This window comes from Callithrix jacchus, chromosome 13 (genome assembly GCF_049354715.1).
Source record: "Callithrix jacchus isolate 240 chromosome 13, calJac240_pri, whole genome shotgun sequence".
NCBI lineage: Eukaryota > Metazoa > Chordata > Mammalia > Primates > Cebidae > Callithrix > Callithrix jacchus.
In genome coordinates, this window is record NC_133514.1 from 74,871,905 (window position 1) to 74,889,577 (window position 17,673).

Sequence of the window (17,673 nt, forward strand, 5' to 3'; positions counted from 1 at the left end):
CCTGTGAGTGATTCACATCCAAAAAGATTTTTATCTCCAAACCTGAAACTCAGATGGAAGGACTTTTGCCTGCAAAGACTGCCTGAGAGCAGCCCTGCTGCTGAGTGAAACGTTGTGGGACAGGCAGATTTAGACCTGTTTGTGAATTTGGGAGTGTCTTAGACTCTGGTCAATACTGACATCGGGTAGTCTTATTCATAACATCATTATCACCCTTTTGAGAAATAAAAAAATATCTTGAGACAAATGAAAATGGAAACATAACATACCAAAACTTATGGGATACAGCAAAAGCAGTTCTAGGAAGGAAGTTTATAGAAATAAAGGCCTACATAAAGAAGAAATGAGAAAGATTTCAAATAAAAAACCTAACTTTATTCCTCAAAGAACTAGAAAAAAGAAGAACAAACTAATACCAAAGTCAGCAGAAGGAAGGAAATAATATCAAGGCAGAAATAAATGAAAGGGTAGAAAAACAATAGAAAAGCTCAATAAAACTAAGAATTAATTTTTTAAAAAAGATAAGCACAACGGACAAACTTTCAGCTAGACAAAAAAGAGAGAAAGTGCAAATAAAATTATTAATGAAAGAAGATACAGTATGACTGATATCACAGAAATAAAAAAGGATCATAAAGACCAGGCACAGTGGCTCACACCTGTAATCTCAGCACTTTGGGAGGCCAAAGTAGGCAGATTACTTGAGCTCAGGAGTTCAAGACCAGCCCAGGCAACATGGTGAAACCCTGTCTCTACAAAAAAATTAGGCATGGTGGCACTTCCCTGTGTTCCCAGCTACCAGGGAGGCTGAGGTGGGAGGACCATGTGAGGCCAGGAGGCAGAGGTTGCAGTGAGCTGAGATTGCACCACTACAATCTAGCCCCTGTGTCAAAAAAGAAAGTATCATAAGTGACTACTATCAGCCATTGTATGCCAACAAGTTGGATAACCTAGAAGAAATGGATAGATTTCTAGAAACACAAAACCCAACAGGACTGAATCATGAAGAAATAGAAAATCTGAACAGATCTATGAGCTAAGAAATTGAATCATAATCAAAAACTTCTCAACAAAGACAAGCCCAGGACCCAACAGCTTTACTGGTGAATTCTACCAAACCATTAATTAAGGAAGAATTAATGCTAATCTTTCTCATACTCTTTCAGAAAATTGAAGGAGAGAGAAAACTTCCAAACTCACTTTAGAAGGCTATTACTACTCTGATACTAAAGCCAGAAGGACACTACAAAAAAATTACAGACCAATATCTCTGATAAACATAGATATAAAAATCCTCAACATAATACTAACAAACCAAATTCAACATCACATTAAAAGAATCATATGCCATAGTCAAGTGAGATTTATCCCAGAGGAAGGTTGTTCAACATATGCAAGTATATAAGATCACATGAACAGAATAAAGAACAAAAAATGTATGACAATTTCAATAGCTATAGGAAATGCATTTGACAAAATTCAATATCCCTTCATAATAAAAACTCTCAACAGATCGAGTATAAAGGAATATACCTCAAACTAATCAAGGCCATATATGACAAGCCCACAGCTAATATCTTTGTCCATGGCAAAAACTGGAAAGCTTTTCTTCTAAGATCGGGAACATGATGGGAATGCCCACTGTTACCACTGCTGTTTAATACAGTACTGGAAGTCATGGCAAGAACAGTTAGGCAAGAAAAAATAAACAAAAGGAATCCAAGTTGGGAAAAAAAGTAAAATTGTCTCTGTTTACAGATCATATGATCACACACAGAGAAAATCCTAAAGACTCCATCAAAAAACCTATTAGAAAAGACAAATTCAGTAAAGCCGAAGGACACAAAATTAACATAGAAAAATTAGCAGTATTCCTGTATACTAACAACAGACTATCCAAAAAAGAAATCAAGAAAATAATCCCATTTACACTATATCAAAAAAAAAAAAACTTAGGAATAAATTTCACCAAAGGGATGAAAGACCTGTACATTGAAAACTATGAAACATTGATGAAAGGATGAAGAAGACACAAATAAATGGAAAGATATCCCATGTAGATGAGGTGGAAGAATTAATATTGCTAAAATATTCATGCCACCAAAACAATCTACAGATTCAATGCAGTGCCTAACAAAATGCCATGACATTTTTCCCTGAAATAGAAAGGGATTCCTAAAATTTGTATGAAACCACAAAGGACTCTGAATAGTCAAAGAAACGTTGAGCAAAAGGAAAAAAGCTAGAGACCTCATACTACCCAATTTCAAATTATACTACAAAGCTATAGTAATCAAAAGAGTATGGTACTGGCATAAAAACAGATGCATAGACTAAAGGAACATAATAGAGAACCCAGAAATAAGTTTATGCATTTATATTCAGTTGATCTTCAACAAAGGTACCAAGAACATACAATGTTCATGAAAGCAGTCTTTTCAACAACTGGTACTGGGAAAATTGGATATCCACATGCAAAAGAATGAACTTAGACCCCTGTCTCACCCATAAACAAAAAATATGAAATAAAGACTTAAATGTAAGACCTGAAATTATAAAACTACTCAAAGAAGCCGGGCACGGTGGCTCACACCTGTAATCTGAGCACTTTGGGAGACCAAGGCAGATCATGAGGTCAAGAGCTTGAGACCATCCTGGCCAACATGGTGAAACCCTGTCTTACTAAAAAATGCAAAAATTAGCTGGGCATGGTGGTGCAAGCCTGTAATCCCAGCTGTTCAGGAGGCTGAGGCAAGAGAATCGCTTGAACCCAGGAGGCAGAGGTTGCGGTGAGCCGAGATCTCACCACTGCATTCCAGCTTGGTGACAGAGTGAGAATCTGTCTAAAAAAAAAACAAAACAAAACTACTCAAAGAAAACATAAGGGAAAAACTCCAAGACATTGGTCTGGGAGATGATATTTTGATCATATATGGCCCTCAACACACAAGCAACATAGTGAAAATAGAGAAATGGAATTTAATCAAAATAAAAAGCTTCTGCACAGAATAAGAAACAATCAAAATATATAAGAAACTGAAACAACTCAATATTAAGAAAACAAATAATTCCATTTTAAAACAGGCAAAATACATGAATAGATATTTCTCAAAAGAAGACATTTGCAAATGGTCAAAAGGTATATGAAAAAATGTTCAACATCATAATGATCAGAGAAATGTAAATTAAAACCACAAAGAGATGTCACCTCACACAGTCAGTATGGCTATCATCCAAAAGACAAAATAATAAGTGTGGGTAAGGGTGTGGAGAAGTCGGGACCCCTGCACACTGTTGGTGGGAATGTAACTTGGCACAGCCATTATGGAAGACAGTATGGGGCTTTCTCAAAAAAGTAAAAATAGAACCACCATATGATCCAGCAATTCCATTTCTAGATATATATTCAAAGTAAATGAAATAATTATGTCAAAGAGATATCTTCATTCCCATGTTCATTGCAGCATTATTCACAATAGCCAAGATATGGAATCAACCTAAGTGTCTGTCAAGAGATAAATGGATAAAGAAAATGGGATATAGCTATGCAATGAAATACGGTTCAGCCTTAAAAAAAGAAAGTATTCCTGTTATTTGCAGCAACATGGATGAGCCTGGAGGACATTATGCTAAGTGAAATTGGCCAGGCTCAGAAAGACAAATACTGCATGATCTCACTTCTATGTGGAATCTAAGAAAGTTGAAATCAGGCCGGGCGCGCGGTGGCTCAAGCCTGTAATCCCAGCCCTTTGGGAGGCCAAGGCGGGTGGATCACGAGGTCAAGAGATCGAGACCATTCTGGTCAACATGGTGAAACCCCATCTCTAATAAAAATACAAAAAAAAATTAGCTGGGCATGGTGGCTCATGCCTGTAATCCCAGCTACTCGGGAGGCTGAGGCAGGAGAATTGCCTGAACCCAGGAGGCGGAGATTGCGGTGAGCCGAGATCGCACCATTGCACTCCAGCCTGGGTAACAAGAGCGAAACTCCGTCTCAAAAAAAAAAAGTTGAAATCATAGAAGTGGAGAGTAGAATGTTGGTGGCCAGGTGCTGGGGCAGAGTGAGGCTGGGATGGGAATGAGGAGATTTTGGTCAGAGAGTATGAATTTTTATTTAGACAGGAGGAATAAGTTCTGGAGATCTCTTGTATAGCATGGTGACTATAGTTAATGTATTGTAATCTTGAAAATTTCGGCTGGGTGCGGTGGCTCACACCTGTGATCCCAGCACTTTGGGAGGCCGAGGTGGGTGGATCACTTGAGGTCAGGAGTTCAAGACCAGCCTGGTCAACATGGTGAAACCCCATCTTAAAAAAAAAAAAGAAAGAAAGAAAAGAAAATTGCTAAGAGAATAGATTTTATAATGTTCTCACCACAAACTAAGTATGTGAAGTGATAGATATGTTAATTAGCTTGGCTTAATGGTTTAACAATGTATACATATATCAAAATATCACATTGTACACCTTGAATATATATAATTTTATTTATTAACTATATCTTAAAGCTGGGGAAAATCAATAAAAAGTAAACACACACACAGGACAATTGAAGATCACTTTTTATTTTGTAGAGACAGGGTTCTAGCTGTGTTGCCAGGTTGGTTTCAATCTCCTGGCCTAAGTGATCCACCTGCCTTGGCCTCCCAAAGTGCTGAGATTACAGGTGTGAGCCACCATGCCCAGAAGAATATCACTTTTACTTAGGAATATAGGTCAGAAATATTTTTCTAACTAGCAAATCAAATCTATCAACATATGAAAGAATCAGTGCAACAAAACAGGATTTAATTTAGAAATTCAGGAATAGCTTGAGAACTGGAAGAACATGATTTAAAATTTTAAGAAATGGAAGGAGAATAAAAACATGATCATAACAACTGATGCTACAAATTCAACTAGCCATTCTTCATACTTCAAAAGTCATTTAAGATAAAGAGAAGCTTCCAAACATGTTGATGTTTATTCCCTAGAAATCAATAATCATAAACATTTAAAATAAACAAATTATTTTCATTAAAATAGAAAAAGGAAGAATGCTGTCTACTGCCCTGAATAGTCAGCAGTCATTGGAGGAAGTGTAATAGATAATGTGGTAAGGCAAAAGAAATAAGTAGTTCAGATATGGGGGAAAACTTTTTGATGTCATTTGCTTTCTTTTTTTTTTTTTTTTTTTCTTTTGAGATGGAGTCTTGCTCTGTCACCCAGGCGGGAGTGCAATGGCGCGGTCTCAGCTCACTGCAACTTTCACCTCACGAGTTCGAGCAATTCTCTGCCCCAGTCTCCCAAGTAGCTGGGATTACAGATGCCTGCCACCATGCCTGGCTAATTTTTTGTTTTAGTAGAGACAGGGTTTCACCATCTTGGCCAGGCTGGTCTTGAACTCCTGACCTCGTGATCCACCCACCTCAGCCTCCGAAAGTGCTGAGATTACAGGCATGAGCCACGGTGCCCAGCCGTACCCTTTTCAATTTTGATTATAAATGTGCTCACAATCTTCAAAAGCTGTGATCTGAGGGTAGCTCATATTAGGGTCATGTCTTATTACTATAGGCGGTTCCAGAAAAACAGGCCAGGGGCTTTCTCTGTTTATGGGACAGCTGAATATGATTAAAACTGGATGGGTCAAGTGTGTAGGGCCTGTGCTGCCAAGACATGCCTTCAAAAATAGGAGTGAAAATCCAGTCCCATGCTTACATATAAAATATAGCATTGGCTCTCAAATTCAAACTGCTAAACTATACTCAAATGGCTTCATTCAGCTAACTACGGGAGTAGACTAATGACCAAAGGGTGTTTTACTATAAAGTGACATTTGTTAACAGAGTTTCAGACTCCAAAATGTGGTTTCCAGGATACTCATAACAGAACACAGGGTAACCTAATAATTCTACCATTCAGTCACAAACCTACTTAATCCAACATTTTTTCAAATTCATTTACTTAAGAAATTAGATCATTCATTACAATTAATTTGGCAAGCAAAGACAACCAGCTGCTCAACTGATATCCCAAATTTTGTAACAAATTGAGTAGACACTAATTTGTTTATTTGTTGATATAATTATGGAATTAGCAAAATGGCCTGTTCCTCAGCATGAAAAATTCAGGTCCAAATTGTTTCATTGAGGTTTATTTCTGTTACAAGTTAAATGAAAATCTATTATTCATAAAATTTTTAAAAATTGTTCTTAAAAATAAAGACCAAAATTGTTTCATTGAGGTTTATTTCTGTTACAAGTTAAATGAAAATCTATTATTCATAAAATTTTTAAAAATTGTTCTTAAAAATAAAGACCATCTGAGAATAGTTTGCAACTTCTAACTGCAGGTTGTCATCTCCACATGGTCCTCACTTTTTCTCTTATGTGGAGCACACGGAATATTTTAAATGGCACACATTCTGAGACCTCTAGTGTAAAAGTGCCTTCCCCACATTATAGGATTATTTATTTATTTGTTTGTTTAAAGACACAGATTCTTGCTCTGTTGCCCAGGCTGGAGTGTAGTAGCACTATCAGAGCTCACTGAAACCTCAAACTCCATGGCTCAAGTGATCCTCCCGCCTCAGCCTCCCAAGTAGCTAAGACTGTAGGCACACATCACCATGCTCAGCTAAGGTTTTTATTTTTTGTAGAGATGGGGGTCTTGCTATGTTGCCCAGGCTGGTCTCAAACTCTGGGCTCAAGAGATCCTTCCACCTAGGCCTCCCAAAGCTCTAGGATTACAGGCATGAGCCACCGCACCAGCTGAAATCTTATTTATTTATTTATTTAGAGACAGAGTTTTACTCTGTTGCCCAGGCCGCAGTGCAGTGGCGCAATCTCAGCTCACTGCAACCTCCGCCTCCTGGGTTCAAGCGATTCTCCTGCCCAGCCTCCCAAGTAGCTGGGATTACAGGCATGTACCACCACACCTGGCTAATTTTTGTATTTTTACTAGAGCTGGGGTTTCACCATGTTAGCCAGGTTGGTCTCAAACTCCTGGCCTCAGATGATCTGCCCTCCTCGGCCTCCCAAAGTGCTAGGATTACAGGCGTGAGCCACCGCACCCAGCCTTTATTTTTAATAGAATAAATTGTCATGAAGACCTTAGGTTGTATACCCTCTATACACATTACCAGTATTTGGAATAGCTTTTCAGCATTTCAGGCAAATGCTAAATAAGTTAAGCTTTATCGTTTTCTTGTTGTTTACATTTAACTTACGTTAACTTACAGAAATAATACCTTTTGCTCCAAAACATATTTTGTGTGCAGCTGAGGAAAAGGAAATGTTATTTTCATAAAGAGAAGACACAGTACTGAAGAATATTTCAAACTTCTTTTTAATGCCTCTAACTCCCTGCTTTCCTTGAGACAAAGACAGACTTACCTGTTTGGAGATAGAGGGGCAAATACTGGGTTCATGTCTGGTTCTCTCTCAGTCTTGCTGCAGATTCATTTCTCTTTTAGCTCACTGCCAAGATATGAACAGCGAGCTACACAGTGAGTGTACCAGGGAAGGGCCTAGGGCCACTGCCAGGGGTCCAAAGCCCTGTGCAGTGGATACATCTTGAGAGAGCTAGGATTCTCCATGTAGCTGGAGAGACAAGTATCTTAATCTCAAATCACGGCAAATGGGTGCAAAAGCTCTAGATTTGTGGTAGGACAGGAATACAGGAAGATCTAATCCAACTTAGCATACTAGAGGCCTTATGTCTGGGGATAATGATTCGATGTTGCTCTTTCAGCCTCATATGGCTCCTTTGTCATTTTTTTTTTTCAAATTTATTAGAAGGCCAGAAGAAATATATTCATGTTGACACAGGCCCACCCCAACTCCCACACAATCACTAAATCATCCACTTCATAGTCTTGAAGACTCTGAATTAAAAGACTACTGGAAATTTTATCTCTGCATTTAACCTTAAAAAACATTGGCCAAAGAGGGAAAAAAAGATTACTGAAATTCTGAGTAAGCATCTAAATTCAACTCTAGATGTCTCTATCCTGATATTTTGAATTATACATAAAATTTTTTTTTTCTGTTTTACATTCTTCTTAAAACAAATAGTAATAAATGCCAAATATGTCATCCTAAATTATCAATAGCCAGATGACTTTTTTTTTTAATGCTTCTCCTTGCCATTCCTCTAGGCTCTGAGAACATAAAGTCTGAATCACTACAACCATGTATGTTCTAGAGCAATGGTTCTGAATCTTGATTACACATTAAAATGTTTCACGCCTGTAATCCCAACACTTTGGGAGGCCGAGGCAGGCCTAACACGGTGAAACCCCATCTCTACTAAAAATACAAAAGTTAGCCAGGCATCGTGGCATGCACCTGTAGTCACAGCTACTCGGAAGGCTGAGGCAGGAGAATCGCTTGAACCCAGAAGGCAGAGGTTGCAGTGAGCCAAGATCACACCACTACACTCCAGCCTGGGTGACAGAGTGAGACTACATCTCAAAAAATAAAAATAAAATAATAATAATAATAGCCTGGCAAGCTTTTAAGAAATACTGTGCCTGATTCTCCGCCAAAGATCTGATTTAAATGGTGGGTGGTAGAGTTTGGACAGAAGTATTTGTTTAAAGTTCTGTAAACCAAAATCAAAATTCTAAGCACCCCTTTCCTCCACCCCCAACCATCTGAATGCAATATGGTTCTGTTGTCTGGAGAATCACCCAAGGTCCTTGGTCTCAAACCAAAAAAATTAGTGACATGGGCAAACGTGGAGTGGTTTTAAGAAGTGGAAAGTTTAATAGACAAGAAAAAAGAAAACAGCTCCCCTGTATGGAGGGAGGGATGCTCCAAATGAAAAAACCGCAAGTGTGGAGGAAGCAGTCAGTTATATTGGGAGGCTGAAGGAGACTGTGTCTGATTCACATGGGGCCCACGGGATTGGTTTGACTGGGTGTGTCATTCACATAGCCCAGAAAAAACTAGCCCTGCCACCCTAATCTTTTAATATGCAAATTCAGGTTGCCACGATGTCCTGCACATGTGGCTTTAACTAGAGATTGCCGCGACACCTGGCACACGTAGTCACAAGGTAAAGAGGGCAGGAGGCACCATATTGAACGTACCTGGCTTCCAGCCACCAGCATTTGCATAGCAATGCTTGCCGGTCTGGTTTTTCAAGTCGCTTTCTGTGAGAAAAGAAATGTTTTGGGGGTTGCTTTTTATTAAAGGAAAATTCTACTGAGAACTTTCACTCTTGCCTAAAAATTATTTCTAAATAACTCCTGTATTTCCCACCTCTGGAGAAGTAAACCTAACTGCTGTTAGAGCATGTTGGGTGACAATTCTTTCTGGCTACTTCCTGCTGAAAATGGGGTGTCATGTGAGGGGCAGCTGTTGGGCCTCCTCCTGATGTTGATCCAAGGATTCTTAGAAGAATGGCATGTCCATGTGTGATTCTGTCTGCAGTACCATTTGGAGTTTGATTGCTTCTAGATGAAAATAGATAAATTTTAAAAGAAGGTTTAAAATACAGGGTTAGAACATGAATATTAAGATTACCACTGTTGGCTGAGTGCAGTGGCTCACGCCTGTAATCCCAGCACTTTGGGAAGCCAAGGTGGGCAGATCACCTGAAGTCAGGAGTTCAAGACCCAACTGGCTATTAGATGTAGTTAACTCCAAGATTCTCTTCATAGAATCAATATGTCAGTATTTTCAGCTCTCTTATCCTTTAATTCTCCATTTTAAAGTTTAACTTCCTTGTAGTTTCAGCAAACAACGTTTTCCACCAATTCTAATCAGTAGTTCACATCTGTTCCCCCAGTCCCCTGCTCCATCCTGACTCATCCTGGTCACCTGCCCTGGTCACCTGCTTTGACCCCTGGTTACCTGCTCTGACCTGTCTCATAACTGTCCTTCCCACCAAACTACCACCCCACCACTCAGGCTAGTACCTCTGCTCTCTTTAAAATAGCCAATCAGAATTAGCCTAAACTGTGAGGTTTAACCCTAGCCAATAGGGGAACAACACAGCAGTAGGGTCTACCTCTGTCAGAAATAAGAACCCTCTTCCCCTCCCTTGTCCAGGTGTGCACTTGCCATTGTTCCATCTGTGAGCCGCACCCTTCTATAGAAGTAAATTGCCTTGCTGAGGAAATTTGTATTCGAGTGCTACTTCTTTTGCGGCACTGAAAATTTTCATATAACACTGGCCAACATGTTATATGGAAATACAAATAAAAAATTATCCAAAATACAAAGAAATTATCCAAAAATACAAAGAAAAACTTATCTGAGCATGGTGGTATGCCACCTGAAGTCCCAGCTACTCAGGTGGCTGAGGGAGGAGAATTGCTTCCTCTCAAGAGGCAGAGGTTGCAGTGAGCTGAGATCATGCAACTGCACTCCAGCCTGGGTGACAGAGATAGAGTCTGTCTAAAAAACAAACAACAACAACAACAAAAAACCCACCAAAACAAGATTACCACTGTCAGTGGAAGTCCTATAGAGCCTAACAATAACACTCTAATTTGATACCTTACACCAATGGATTGTAATACTGACTTTCATCCACTAGATGTCGCTGTACATTACCAGCAACATTAATATAAAAGTAACATTTTCCTTGAGAAAAGTATACATTCCCCCCATGACTTACCAGTAGAGAATAATCTTAGGCTTAGGCCGTTTTATAAATTGCAATATTATTAGGAGAAATACGTTATTGGATGGCCAAGATAACTTTAGTGTTAATCTTGATAATTCCTTTCCTTTCACTATTAAACTCTTTCATGATTTTCACAGACCCTCTTAAAACATACTGAAACTTTCTGACCTGTTCTAAACACCCTTCCTTTAAACAACCAGTTATTTTCAGCTGCAAAGAGGGTCTGACTTGGGAGCAATATAACATCCCTCCAGTGAGGTCAAATACCTGAGTTAAATTTGAGAAAGTTTCTATATACCTATCAGGATCTTTAGAAAATCGGCCTGTCTCCCTTTATTTGCCTAAGGTCTTGTAATAAGAAGGGAACTTAAAAGGGCCTCAAATAAGGGGGATCCTCAGATGGCTCCTCTGGAAGTTGCTTCTCTAATTTGGGGGAATTAATCTCTTTGGGCCTGCCTGATATGATTCCTAAAAGAGCTGGGTTTATCTTATAACACTTGCAAAGGTTTAGTAAAAATGCATGCCCTTGTGGGAAAGAAAATGAGTTGCTTTTCTCTTCAAAGTCCTGAGGCTAAAGAAGTTCCAGTGTTTCAGAGTGCACTCCAGAGGGGTATGTGCTGAAGATAATCTGTTACCCATCTAGAAAAAGAAGTGAGAGAAGGCATCCCTCTAGTCTCCTTCCTTTCTGTAAGTGACCCAGGGTGGAGAAGACAGTGGGAACATCCCCTCAACTGTTTTCCCTCCCTGGCTCCTGGGTCTCAGCCCCCCGTTAAATGTGCCACCCATGGTTATAGGTGTGACCCTCTAAGCCATGGTACCAGAGAAACTAAGTGTGGGTGCTAGTCATGCTTACCCAAGTAACTCTAGTCCTCTACCTATGATTTCCCTTTGACTTCCTAGACTTGTGTGACCTGTGTGGCTCCCTAAAAAAAAAAAAAAAAAAATGGATCTTGGGAAAGACTATATAAAAGGCAAAGCTCTCAAATTTGGCTGTGGAGGACATTTTACTCCTAACTGCTGAAGGCAGGATTTTCTCATTTACAGGCACAGCATAAAACTTGGTTTCCAGTAGAAAGGCACAAAAAGGAAAACTGGGGACATGGCAGTGTACCACAGAGGACCAGCAATGTGTCTTATAAATAGGATCTCTAAATTTCTACTAGGTTGCACTACTGGCTTAGAAATACCATGTACTGGACTGGGCATGGTGGCTTACACCTGTAATCCCAGCACTTTGGGAAGCAAAGGCAGGTGAATCACCTGAGCTCGGGAGTTCAAGACCAGCCTGACCAACATGGAGAAATCGCATCTCTACTAAAAATACAAAATTTGCCAGGCATGGCGGCGCATGCCTGTAATCTCAGCTAGTCGGGAGGCTGAGGCAAGAGAATTGCTTGAACCCAGAGGCAGAGGTTGTGGTGAGCTGAGATGGCTCTATTGCACTCCAGCCTGGGCAATAAGAGCAAAATTTCACCTCTAAATAAATAAGGGAAATAAGAAATACCATGTGCTCACCAGAGGAATATTAGCAAGTAACCTCACTATAGGGGAAGGGGAGACCTCTGTTCCTAGATTACAATGGCATTTCCCTGAGTTATATCCCTGGTTACTACAGCATTTCCTGATTTTGCCTAACAGGATTACTTCCCTAGGCTGTAAAAATTTCCATACATTTGACACACAGAGAATAAGACACATAATGACTGCTGATTAAAAAAAAAAAGAAACAAAGTTTTGTAATAGGATAGCTGGGAATCATTTATCAACACCCAGAGCAGGCTGTCAGAGGCCAGGTCCAGTCCAGAAGCCTTTGAATAACACCAGGGTGTGTCCCAGCCAGGAATTCTCCTTGCTTTGAACTTTTCCCAGCCTCACATGATGGCTAAGTTTCCCCATGAAAAGAAACTGGTTTGAAGTATGGTCAACATTCTCAATGACCTTTGGGTACTGGGAGGATTCTCCATGTCCTCTCCAGCAAGCCTGATATCCTTTAAGTCTTTAAGAATGGCAGCCAAAATAAGCATATCTAGACAGCGGAAAGATGCCCATTAATTGATTCGATTTGATTTGATTTTAAAATAGAAGCTAAGCGCCTCAAAATGATAGGACAGATTTTCAGTTTGCTCCTCTACTCACCACTCCAATGAATGTTGTACCTTGGAATTCCAGCCAATGCACCAAAATGATACAGCTCCATTGTTTGGAGAAACACCCAGAGTCCTTGGTCTTGCACCAAGAAAATTAGTGGCACAAACACAGGTGGAGTTTTTTTTTAAAGGAGCGCAAAGTTTAATTGGCAAGAAAGAAGAAAACATACAGAGGGAGAGGGGGCTCTGAACGGAAAAACCCCATATGCAGCAAAAAGCAGTTGGTTACATTCGGAGGCCAGAGGAGGTGGTGTCTGATTTGCATAGGGCCCAGGGGATTGGTGTGACCAGGTGTGTCATTCATGTAGCCAGCAAAAACTGGCCCTCCCACCTCAGTCTTTTTAATATGCAAGTGCACATCGCCCTGATGTCCTGCACAGGTGGTTTTATCTGGAGGCTGCCATGACACCTGGCACACAAGTTGACAAAGAAGAGGGTGGGAGACACCATATTGAATGTACCTGGCTTCCAGCCACCACATTTGCATATCAATGCTTGGCGGTCTGGTTTTTCAAGCCACTTTCTGTTAGAAAGGAAATTTTGGGGGTTGCTTTTCATTCAAGGAAAATTCCACTGAGAACTTTCCCCCTTTCTAGCTGCCTAAAAATTATTTCTTAATAACTCCTGTATGAAATGGACCTCTCCTCTCTGCCAAGAACATTCCCAAGTTAACCTGAAGTGCTAGTTTAGACCATGATGAGAAGGAAATGGTCAGACATGCTTCCTTATACACTCTTCCCTTTTGGAATCCAGGAAAAGCTGATCAGCATTAACATCAACACAGAACTTAAGCTGGACAAACATTTACAGTCTGTTCACCCTAGAGCCTGCTATCAGAGGCTTCATCTGCATGAGAAAGCTTTGTTCTCCACAAACCCTTATCATCATAACCTAGACATTCCTTTCTATTGATTCTAGGTTGTTAGAAAATAATGAACTCTTTCAAACCATTGCCAACCAGGAAATTTTTAAATCTGCCTATAATCTGGAAGCCCCCACCACCTTGCTTCAAGTTAATCCTCCTTTCCCGATGGAACCAAGGTACATATTACATTGTAATACTGCAGGGAATAGGCCGGGCGTGGTGACTCATGCCTGTAATCCAAGCACTTTGGAGGCCAAGATGGGTGGATCACTTGAGGTCGGGAGTTCAACACCAGCCTGACCAACATGGTGAAACCTCATCTTAAAATTAAAAAATAAATAAATAAAAATACTCCAGGTAATAATGATGTACAGGTAATACTACAGCAAAAATAAATAAATAAATAAAAAGCAGGAGTTGCAGTTCTTGCATCTGATAAAATAGATTTTAAAGCAACAAAGATATAGTGGTAAAAGTATCAATGCAACAAGAGCTAACGATCCTAACACCCAGATACATAAGACCTATAAAGAGACTTAGACTCCCTAGACTCCCACACAATAATAGTGGGAGATTTCAATATCAATATTAGATAGATCAACAAGACAGAAAATTAATAAGGATATCCAGGACTTGAACTCAGATCCAGAACAAGTAAACTTAATAAACATTTCTAGAACTCTCCACTTTAAATATACAAAATATACATTCTCGTCAGTACCACATCACACCTGCTCATAGTGTTATACCGGACCAAGCATAGAAAGTCAACACCAAGACAAAAGTATGCCAAATTGCAGGGTTTATTGCCTGCGACCACAGAGGACTCACATCTCTCCAACCCGTGGCAGAAAAAGAAGGGTGACAAGACCTTTTTATACCCGTAAAAGCACCTTGGGAGTGGGGGTGAGGAGCGGGGATGGGGATGAAAGGCTTCAGACATTCCGAGGGCCAGGGGACTATTTGACATTCTGATTGTTACTTAAGTGGTTCACAAAAGCTAAGATTAGCATTCACACATTGTCTGGGTAGGGAGGGAATCACAGTCCTCAATTACTTATTCACATTAGGGTTATAGAGAGCAGTTTCAACAGAAAGCCGAGGTATGGTTGAGGTATGTAGTTTGATGGGGCTTTTTACCATGTCACAATAGGTTTAAATGAAATATTGATCGGCCATTATTAAGCACAATTATTGGCATAAAAGAGGTTTTCAATACCCATTTTTAGAATAAAGCAACATTCCCATTCTCTCTCCCTCTTTTTCTTCCTCTTTCTTCCTCTCCTTCACTCCTTTTTTTCTTTCTTTCCTTCTCTCCTTTCTTTAAAAAAAAAATCTACAAAAAAAATAAATAAAAATAAAATAATAAAAATACTACAGGTAATAATGATGTGCATGTCTCCCTAAAAAGTATAAAAACAAGCTGCACCTCAACTAGCTGGGGCACGTGTCATCGGGACCTCTTGCGGCTGTGTCATGGACGTATACTTAACTTTGGCAAAATAAACTTTCTAAATTGGTTGAGACCTGTCTCAAACACTTTTGAGTTCACAGTTCATTGGGTGGTTCTCATGTGAACCAAAGACTGAAACCCTCCAAACTGGTGGTAAACGGCTTCTAAACTTAAGTATACATTCTAATCACCATTGAGGTCCTCAACAGACCTACTGTATGATTGGAAAAACAAACACTGTTTTTCCTTGTTCTACACTCACACTCAGTACACTTCTGTGACCAGATGTGTGAGGTTTTTCCCACACTGATCAGTTCTCTGACACCAACTGGGTGTCCTACAATGCAATTCAATTCTGACACTAACTGGAGTCTGTGCAGACCCCAAAGGTTAGGGATCCAGTCCCACACAACTGTCCCCAGTTCAGATGACTATTCCTAGTAGGTACCCAGGTTACCCACAATTTCTCTGATTTGGTTACAAATCAGAGGTTCCCATAATCCCCTTCTTGGGTTCAATAATTTGCTAGAGCAGCTCACAGAACCCAGGAAAATAGTTTATCTATAACTGCCAATTTATTACCAAGAAAATATTATTTATTTCTTTTTTATTTACTTATTTTTGGGAGATAGGGTCTTGCTCTGTCACCCGGGCTGAAGTGCACTGGTGTGACTATAGCTCACTGCAGCCTTGAACTCCCAGACTTAAGCAATCCTCTTACCTCAGCCTCCTAAGTGGCTAGAATTACAGGTGCATGCCACTGCACCTAGCTAATTTTTTATTTTATTTTTGTAGAAACATGGTCTCACAATGCTGTCCGGGCTGGTCTAAAACTCCTAAGATCAAGTGATCTTCCCACTTTGGTCTTCTAAAGTGCTGAAATTACAGTTATGAACCACCATACCCAGCTGCAGAGGATATTTTAAATGATATACATAAATGGCCAGAAAAAGAGACCCAAAGGGCCCAAGCTAGAAGGGTCCCAAGCACAGGAGCTTCTGTCCCGGTAATGTCGGGGTGTGCTACCTTCCAAGCATATTGATGTGTTTCCCAACCACATAGTCTCCAAATCCCATGGTTCAGGAAGTTTTATGGAGTATTGGAAACAGGTCTGTAGCACTGGGAAAAATCCACACCAAGACATCACTCAGCAAGGCTACTTTATTTCCTACCATGAGAGCACACCTAAACAAGGAGACAGGGACATTTATAAATTTCATAACCTGATGCAATTGCCCTACTGCTGTGTTCAGTTTCCATTGGCCAGAACAGGACCTCACACTCTATGCTTGTCACAATTGGCTAAAAAACTCGGAAATTTCCTGAATAGGTAAGGAGGAAAGAAGACGAGGAAGAAGACAAGAAAAAAGAGAAAGCTAGCCAGGAGGTCAGGAGATTTCCCAAACAAGGAATGGCATGCACCAGGGTTTGGAGCTTGCCCAGTTCAGTTCAGACATGCTGGAGCAAGTCAAGGTAGATTATTTAAGACATAGCTGATTTAGAGAATATATTTACGTGGGAATATGTTTATGCTAATAGTGGATAATGGCCATCAAGCAAGAGATTGTAACTCCTTAAAACGTAGTCTAAGATATAAACTTTGAAGAAGATCTTTCTCATCTCTCACATGGAGGCTTCATCACATAGGCACAATCAATTACTACTTCAAATCTCCAGCTACTCTCCCTTTCCAGAGGATGTGGTTGGCACTGAAACTTCCAAGCCTTTAATCATGGAGTCTCTAATCTTTCCAAGCCTCTAATCTTTCTGAAGTCCTGCCCCCATCCAGGAGCCTACCAAGAGGCACCTAGTTAAAACAAAGACACTCCTATCACCCAGGAAATTCCAAGGGATTAGAAGCTCTATGCCATAAACTGGGTCAAAGACTTATTAGAACAAAAGATACACTTAGCACCACTATTGCTCAGGAAATTACAAGTGCTTTAGGAGCTCTGTGCCAGTAACTGGGAGCAGAGAACAAATATATACATTTTGCATTATGTCACACCTATTTAATCAAAATTTCTGGTATGAAACCCAGAAATACATATTTATAAATGATCCAACTGAGACATGCCCCAACATTTAAGTCACCAGACTGATTTCCACTTTAATCTATCTTCCATGATCTTTTCAGATTAGCTGTCATCACACCTTCTATTGGATCTCCAATTTAAGTCCCAATCTCTTCATATCTAGATTATTCTAATGAGTCAGTGTTTTCCTTCCTTCAACTCCTCTTGAATGCTGCCACAAGATTTGCTCCAAAAATGTGACTTGGCTGCAGATATTTTGACAGAGGATACATTTTGCCAATGTGCCACCTCAAAGGATGCTATCGAAGCATAAAGTCACTTTTTGCAAAGCAGTTTAATACTAAGTACAGAACTTTACCAGGCAGCCCTGCCCCAGTCCATTTCTGACCTTCAACAAGTTGGCTCAGAGCCTTATTCCAGCTCTGATCCTTATTCCTCACCTGGACCCATCACTCCCTCCCTAATTCCATTTGGAGCCACCTCACTCCCGATTCTCACCCCTAACCTCCATCCCAGGGGTACAAGTCAGCAATCATGCAAGGCTCAAGGATGGAGT

The 17,673-nt window shown here is 40.0% G+C and overlaps 2 long non-coding RNA genes across 3 annotated transcripts in view; both read right to left on the bottom strand.

The window, feature by feature from the left end:
• LOC108588085 (uncharacterized) overlaps nt 1-12,982 on the bottom strand; it is a 40,412-nt gene extending 27,430 nt beyond the window's left edge. The window contains exon 1 of the long non-coding RNA XR_013525830.1: nt 12,753-12,982. This is a non-coding gene — a long non-coding RNA (uncharacterized LOC108588085). The remainder of the gene's footprint in view (nt 1-12,752) is intronic.
• On the bottom strand, nt 4,544-12,745 carry LOC144579040 (uncharacterized). Of its 2 annotated transcripts, XR_013525832.1 has the most exons (3): nt 9,245-12,745; nt 9,073-9,135; nt 4,544-7,456 (listed from the first exon to the last, which is right to left on the bottom strand). It is a non-coding gene; the product is annotated as an uncharacterized LOC144579040 (long non-coding RNA). The 2 variants fall into 2 exon arrangements; XR_013525831.1 differs by having other exon boundaries at nt 4,544-9,135.
• Nucleotides 12,983-17,673: the final 4,691 nt, after the last annotated feature.